The sequence below is a fragment of the Rhinolophus hipposideros genome (genome assembly GCF_964194185.1).
Source record: "Rhinolophus hipposideros genome assembly, chromosome: 20".
NCBI lineage: Eukaryota > Metazoa > Chordata > Mammalia > Chiroptera > Rhinolophidae > Rhinolophus > Rhinolophus hipposideros.
The window spans coordinates 42,339,293-42,347,191 of NC_138066.1; the positions used below are offsets into that span (position 1 = coordinate 42,339,293).

General features: G+C 54.9%; 1 protein-coding gene across 2 annotated transcripts in view; it reads right to left on the bottom strand.

Moving 5' to 3' along the window:
• CACNG5 (calcium voltage-gated channel auxiliary subunit gamma 5) overlaps positions 1-5,111 on the bottom strand; it is a 40,543-nt gene extending 35,432 nt beyond the window's left edge. Inside the window, exon 1 of one of the 2 annotated variants that reach the window (XM_081028673.1) lies at positions 4,955-5,111. The gene's annotated coding sequence lies outside the window, so the exon portion shown is untranslated. The remainder of the gene's footprint in view (positions 1-4,954) is intronic. The other variant, XM_081028674.1, reaches the window with a different exon arrangement.
• Between the last annotated feature and the right edge of the window lie 2,788 nt (positions 5,112-7,899).

Sequence of the window (7,899 nt, forward strand, 5' to 3'; positions counted from 1 at the left end):
TTCCAATTAGGAAGCTGTTTCTGACATGTGTCACTTGAAAAATGAGAACCTGGCAATGGGTTAATTGAGACTCTCTAAGGGTTAAGGGGTCACAGCGTCTGAGCATGGACCTGTGTTGGCTGTCCCAGTCTCTGCTCAATTCACAGCAGATCTGTAGTTGCAGTTCAGCTTAGCTCCCAAGAGAAGCCAGACCAGCCTCCTTGGAGGAACCGGCCAGAGCCTGGCCCCAAAGGCCCAGGGAGATGGTGACTCAGGAAGAACGGTTCTTCCTCCTCAGCTCTCAGAAGGGGAGTGCAGAGGGGAAGGGGAGAAGGACACGGGCAAGGGAGGGGCAAGGTAGGGAGAGGGAAGGGGGAGGGGAAGAGGAGAGGAGGGAGAGGGATGGGAGTAGGGAAGAGAAGAGGAAAAACCAGATGGGGAAGGAAAGGGAGGATTTAACTTCCCTTGACCCCCGCCCTCCCAAGATACTGGCCTTGAACTCACCAGATGGCATTGCTGCAGCTCAGCGAATAGATGTACAAATCTAGAACAAGAGCCTGTGGCTGGGAGAAGCCGAGGGTGCTGTCTGCCCTCTCTGGCTTCCTGCCGGCATGAATATATAGAGACGGAGGGGGTACTAGAGATGGCACAGGCAGCAGGAGAGCTGGCACGGCTGGACAATACCCCGCTCCCTGCAAACACCGAGACTAGTGCAAGGCCACACACCACTAGTGAGTGACTGAGCACACTTCTGTGTGGCTCCAAGGCCTGCCTTTCAGTGTTGGGTGTGCACGGCTCAAGTTCACGGCTCACCTGTACTCCCCAAGTTGCTTAACCCTCTGGGCTGTGAAACACAAGGTAAGGAAATAACACTTCCTTCATAGGACTACTGTGAATATGTGTGGAAAAACACGTGGGATGGTGTTTGCACCTACTCAGCCGTGAGCACTCACCTTTGTACTTAGAAAGCTGAAGTCCTTACAGTGGCCTCAAGGTCCTAACCTGAGGGGCCCATTGCAGCCTGGCTACTCCCCTGGCTACTCCCCTGCAGCACACCTGCCTCCTGCTTATTCCTTCACTTTCTCTTCCTGCTGCTGGAAAGTCTCTGCATCTCACTCCCTCCCCTCCTTCCAGCGTCTGCTCAAATGTCACCTGCCAGAAGGGCCTTTTCTGAGGCTCCTTTGAAAATGGCACCCCCCACCACCTCACACTCTCCAAACCTGCCTGCCTTGTCTTTCTCTCCAGCATTTTTATCCCACATCTGACTGTATATTTTCCTTCTTTAGCATATTTATTGTTGGTCTCCCTCTTTCAAATGCTTGCTCCTAAGGGAACAGGATTGAATGTTGCCCGTTTTGTTCATAGCGGTATTCCCTCCCAATAGTTCTCAACGGCGGGTGATTTCACCCTCCAGGGGCCATTTGGCAATGTGTGGAGACATATTTAGTTGTCACGGTGGAAGGAGGGGCATTACAATGCACAGGACAGCCCCTTCAAAAAAGAATAATCCGGCTTCAAATGCCAATAGGGCCCCGGTTCTATCCCTATTACTTAGGACAGTAGCTAGCACTGTATACAGTAGGTGCTCCTAAATGCCTGTGATGGAAGAATGAAGAACTGCTACCATGTCACCATCATTATTATTATTTAAGAATGGATAAGGTTGAGAATAATTGCCAAGAATAGTCTCCATTTGGGAGTTCACGGCCAACAGGTCATACTGGTGACCTGTAACTTCTTCCCCCTGGTCTGAGCTCTGCCCTCGGCAGCACCCAGAATGGGCTGTAAACCGGGCCATCAAGAGCCAGGACCAGACCATGTATCAGGCCCCCTGAGAGCCCGCATGATGCCAGCCTGCCCTCCCCCCAAAGAGCCTGCCCGCAGTCCCCTGGGCAGAGACTGTCAGTTCTCACCCCCATGAGCCTCCAACACTTGCCGCCATACTGGAACGCTCAGGGCCGTGTGCCCTACTGGGCAAGGAACCACCCGCAAGACCTCTGAGGGTGATCTGGGCCACCTCTCCCAGCCCCCAGGGGACTCACAGGTCTGGTGAATTATGCTGTCTTTGCTCTTTCCCAGAAAGGGCAATACTAGGGCTGAGGGGATATTCAGGCAGGCACAGGGGTTGGAATCTCCCCTGACCCAGCTCCGCCCAGGCCTTCTGCTGACCTAGCAAATTACCACGGACAGTTTTACACAGTCAGCTGACTAGCGCGGACCCCTGAAATGCAGAGAACACCACCTATAGACTACATTAAACACCACGCGGCCACGTTGTAAGGGGAAGGAGGAGTAGCATGGAAAGGAAGGATGATTTTGCTTTGGGCCTGTATCACCTCCAGAACAGGCTGCCGAGGCCCCACCCCAGACATAAGACTGGAAGCCTCTGGAAGCCTCTGACACCTGAGCAGGCCACCCACCCCACATTCCCACCAGGAATTCCCACTTGAGGTTCACAACTTTCCCTGCCTGATGCTTGCCCCATCCCCCCCAAGCCTTTCTTTCTTCCAGGGCCTCCTTAGGCTCACAGCTAGGTCATGCTCTACAAACTCTGAAGCTTGGAAAGCACCACGGTCTCTCTCCTGTTCTGCCCACCTTCTTTCCCCCTTTCCTCTGCCCTCTCCTACTCCCCTTGCAGGTCCTGAAAGCTTTTAAGGAAGTCATCAATGCTAAGTTTCAGTAGCTGACATAACTGGGTACAAGGCTATGAGCCAATAGAATGAGTCTCTAATGGTGGAATATTAGGCAGCAGACAGCTAGGGTTGGAGGAACAGACAGTGGGGGGGGGGGTTTGCTGGTGCCCTTGAAATCACAGGTCGCTGGCCCCGATTCTGCCAGGGAAAAAGGCTGATGCCAAACCTAGGACGAAAAAGAGCAGTGGTGCCCAGTGACCGCCTGAGAATGAGCCAGGGCATGAGGGCTAGAAGCCGGCTGCAGAAGCTGCAGCTCCCCCAGAGGCAGGGCTTGGTGGAGACTGCGTTCCAAGTCTTCCATCTTCACTTTCTGGGAATCCAAGCTCAAGTTGGGAGCTACCCTGACACAAAAACTCACACCATCCCCCCAGCTCTGAAGATCTCATGAGGGGTCCTAGTTGCATGGTCACCTCCCTCAATTTCAATGTCTGAGAGTAAGGCTGGGGGCTGGTGGAAGCAGAGACACCAGCCCTGAACACTTCCAACCAGCTGGACACTGACATCTATGTCCTTGCTTTACAAAACACCCTGACTCCATTCTACAGATGAGGAAACTGAGCCTCCCCATCAGTGATCCAGCTGGGGTTGGAGCCTGCCTCCTCCAGCCAAGTACAAACAATTCAGCCAACCTCTCCCCTGCAACCCTCTCCTCCATCTCAGCCCCAAGTTACCGAATCCCAAGTCACAAATGGCCGAGCTCTGGAAAGCCTGCTGCCAGCTGGCAGGGCCATGGGTGCCCACCAGGATTCCAGGGTTCTCACAAACTGCACGTGGTGGACACGGCAGTGTGTCTCCACGCTATGCCTTGGGCCTCCACTGCCTTCCACATCTAAGAGAGGCAGAAGTTTGGGGTGGGGATGTCTCAGCCGCAACTACCAATTTCACCCTTTCTAGGCACCCTGACCTGGCCCCAAACAGGACGCCCCCAGCTACTGCCAGCTGCCAAGTTAGCAGAAAAGTGAGGCAGAGCTAGGGCGTCTCAGGCTGGCAGGAGACTCCAGGAGGCAGGGCTGGCTGTGGTGTCAGCAGAAAGGTGCAATCAACCTGTCACCAAGTTGCCTGTGGTCCTGAGATGTCCTGAAACCAGGACATCAGATCCAGGCTATACTCCCCCCTTTGCCACTCCCGTGCATTCTGGGTTGTTAGCTCATCAAGACCCGGGGTTTGTGCAGATGAGGGAGGGGACCTGAGGTGGCCGGGAGGGGAGGTCCCATTCTGTGTTCTCTGGGATGGTGTGGAGCAGGAGCCAGCAATGGTGACAGCTGGAGTGTGCTGTCTGTGAAAGTCTGTCAAACCGAGACAGGCTCCCATTTGGGGACCTGTCCTGAGTCCTGCTCTCATCTGGTCACTGATAATCCATTGCAAAGTGGGTGAGTCCCTTCCCTTCTCTGAACAAGGGGTTCCTCAACCATAAAAAGGGACACCAATGTGCTCGGCAGGTTCTAGGGGGGCAGGTGAGAGCACGAGGCTACCCCCCAGCACTGTGAGCCGACACCCTGCTCCTCTCTAGCCAGGTGTCTGAATTCTCTAAGTCCCTGTCAGTCCCAGGAAGTGATAATTTGACTTCACTTACAAAATTTTACCAGACTGCCTCTTCATCAGTTGCCAAATCAGGATGAGGGCAAAGAGGCAGATCAAGTCATTAAAACGGGGGGCTTTGGAGGGACCAGGGACATTTTTTAGTGCATCTGCCTGTGGGTCCCCATGGCCACCAACCCTTTTCCCCCCACGTGTGCATGCATCTCTGCTCCGTGGCATTTGCCAGGGACACTCCCTCCTCCCCAGCCAGAGCCACGCATCCCTGCTGTCCCCGCAGCCAGGCGGAGGGAATCTCGTGGCAGGGGGACGTGCTGGGGGAGTGAGGCCACCCGAAGGCAGGCTGGGAAACGGGGTTCCACCTGGTCGACCCACAGCCCAACTCCACAGGTGGCGGTGGGCTTGCCCTCCCCAGTTCTGCGGGTAATTCCTACCAGCCTCAGTCAAGTCGTCGTGGGAGTCTGCCCGCAGCCTTGGAGTGGGCAACCAGAACTGCCCAGCAGGGTCCGCCAAGAGAGGGCATCACTGCCTGCCCGCACGGCCCCCCACCCCCCCACGCACACTTCCCGCCGCGCGGCCCCGCTGGCACCGCGCTGGGCCAGGAGGCGCGCGGGGGGCAATCTGGTCCCCGCCTGGCTGCGCGGTAACGGGGGTGGGGGCGGCCGGGCGCAGTGGCCGCGGCTCGCGTGGGAGGTCCTCCCCCCACGACGCGAGAGCCAGTCTCTCTCGGTCTTCCCGGCTCTTACCTCGCTGGAGCGACCGCGGCCCCAGTTTTGGTGGAATGTCCCTCGCCCTCTCCGCGCGTCGGGCGGGAGGGACCCGGCCAATGTCCGCGGGCGCCCGTCCCGTCGCGTCCGGCGGAACCGCTCTGCGCCCGCGACCGTGGCCGCCGCCGCCGCGCGAGCCGCGCACTGGGAGCGGGAGGGCGGGGCCGGGGCCGGGGGCGGGGCCGGGGGCGGGGCCGGGGGCGGGGCCTCGCGGACCCCGCATTGCGAGCGCCGGCGGGCTTTGGGACCCTGTGCCGCCGGGGTCCTCCGCGGGAGGCGACACCTCCGCGGGAAGCACCTTCCCGGGGTTCGCAGGTGGAGAGTGGGCACTGAAAGCAGAGGCTTCCAGAGGCTGCACAGGGCTCGGCTGACACTCTCGCTAGCCTTGGGTCACACTTACCTTCAAATTCCAGCCGTTACTGTTTCTGCGGCTTAATCCCAACGACACCAGCTAGTATTTACTGATCACTTCCTCACTAGGCGCTGTTCAAAGCTCTTTGCATGTAGGAAGCCATTTGACTCCCACAACGATTCCGTTTTACAGATGAGAAAATTGAGGCACAGAGCCCTGAGGTGACGTGCCGGAGGACACATGGCTGGGAAATGGCAGAGCCGCGGCTGCAGCTCAGGTCTTTCTGGCACCGGATTCTGTGCTTTTTAAAGCCTCACTATGCCGTCTTTCAGGGTGGCGTTAAGCAAATTGCTCCTGAAAGGCAGAAGGCCTGGCACATAGTAGGTGTGCAGCTAATTTTTGTTGAATGAGTAAATACAAGTAGGATACATTGTCCCAAGACTAAAGCTGGGAAGGGGAAAACCACCGCACAAAACCACTGGTTGAGCTGGATCAGGGATATGAAAAGATGAAAAATGAGCATAGCAGCTAGGAGATGCGCCTTTCTCAAGGTCTGCGTTTAATATTCCTAGCAAAGGCCAGACACGTTGTCCTGGGATCCATGTCCCACAGGGTCATCTTTGCTGGGCAGCAGCCATGTCCTCGGGGAACTGAAGAGTATGTCTGGGGGTGAGCAGACAGCCTGAGGGTGGCTATGAGGGACGGGGTGCCGGGGGCGGTGGATGGTCTCCCTTGTGGGCTGATTGAAGGATGTTAGAATGCCCACTTGCTTCCCACGTCAGTGCCCTCTTTGGTCTGCGTGACATTGTTCTCCAGGTCACCTTGCAATGCCCATGGTGAAGTAACAGACCCATTGCCTGCAGAAAGCACCCTGTAAAAGGAAAATCAGTTTCCAGGCATACTCACAGCCTCCTCCCCAGTCATTCTACTGGAGGCAAGTGGGGAGGCCTCACGATGTGGGTGGCGGATAGAAAAGGGACTGGAATTAGATGGAAAGGAGACTTCAACCTGATTCGCCCCCTAACTCGCTGTGCGACCCTGGACAAGTTACCTAACTTCTCTAAGTTTTGGTTTCTTCCTCTATAACCAGGGCTGACTTCATGGGTATGTGACTTGTGCAGTCACACAGCCCTGCTCTTAGAAAGGCTTGGCTTGGTTTAATGATCTGCTTTTGCAATCTTAAAATTCTTAATCATTTTTGAACAAGGCGCAGTGTTTTCGTTTTGCACCGAACCCCACAAATTATGCCGCGGGTGCTGGTTATAACACCTACCTCACTGGGTTATTGTGATGCTTCACGGAGATAATGTTTGCACAAATGTCTAACACATGGGCTCTCGACAGAAATTGGTTTACCTTCCTCTAATCTGGCCTTAAAGATGAATAGAAGTTCAACTAAAGGATGAGGAGGGAGTTTCAGTCATGGAGGCCAGCATGGGCAAAGGTATATATGAATTTGCAGTTATATTCAAGGAAAGGTGAATGGTCTGGGTTAGGATGGGGGTGGAGAGTGGAGATAAAACTGGAGAGACGCGTTGGGGAAAGGCTTTCTGGTTCTCTTAAGAAGTTTGGGCCTCAGCCTGGAGGCCTGTGAGCGAGAGTGCTAGGAAGGTGGATACTAAACACCAACATCTGTAGCCCACAGTTCAGCTACGGACTGGCTCAGATAATGAGACAGGCAGTAGATGGTGTGGGCAGGAGCCCTGCTAGGAGGCTGCCAATGCGGTGCTTTTGAAACGTTCGCTGTAGACATAATAGGAAAATGCTGTAGGTGTCAAAGCCAGCAGCTGTGCTTGGGGACTTGGGGACTCCGTGCCTGATGAATAATGGAGCAGCCCTTCCTCCCTGGGTCTTTTCCTAGCCTTTCAATAATTCATGCATTCCATATTGGTTGAGAAGTTGCATAAAACCTCAGTTTTTTTCTGAATCCGGGGCAATCTGGGCAAATATGATGGCTTCATGCATCGATCTTAATTAGAAACATACATACACATGAGTACATCTAGCTTTGCCAAATGTGCCTGGCGTTCAAGTCAAGGAAAATGCCCAGTTATGTCTTGGCAGGGGACAGGTCCAGCCAGGTCTCTGGGAGGTGGAGATGGGAGCTGGCTGCCCTGGAAGGAAGGGTTTGGTGGGGAAGATTTACATGACACACACGCAGTAGGAGACTGTATATTTTGGTGCTCGGTGCCCGCCCTGTGGAAAGAGTTTCCTTCATTGCCTCCCGGAAGTCAGGCTGGTCCAGAAGACCTGCTTCGGCCAATGAAATACGAGCAGGAGTGACATGTGTCACTTCCGGGTGGCAGTTTCAGGAGCCACTGAGTGCTTTGTTATCCTACTTTCCCTGACTTTGGGATTGTGGAGCCACGAGGCACACAACCCTTATGAGATAGGGCATTATGATCCCCTAATTGCAGGTGAGGAAATAGAGGCTTAAAGAAATAATTTGCCTTAGAAATGGCCAAATTATAGTTCTCAAGAGAGAATGGCCCATTCAAGTTCCATGTGCCTTGCTAGCATCACCCATGCCATGAGTGGGTGCAGCAGCCAGGACCTTCAGGCTGGCTGTGAG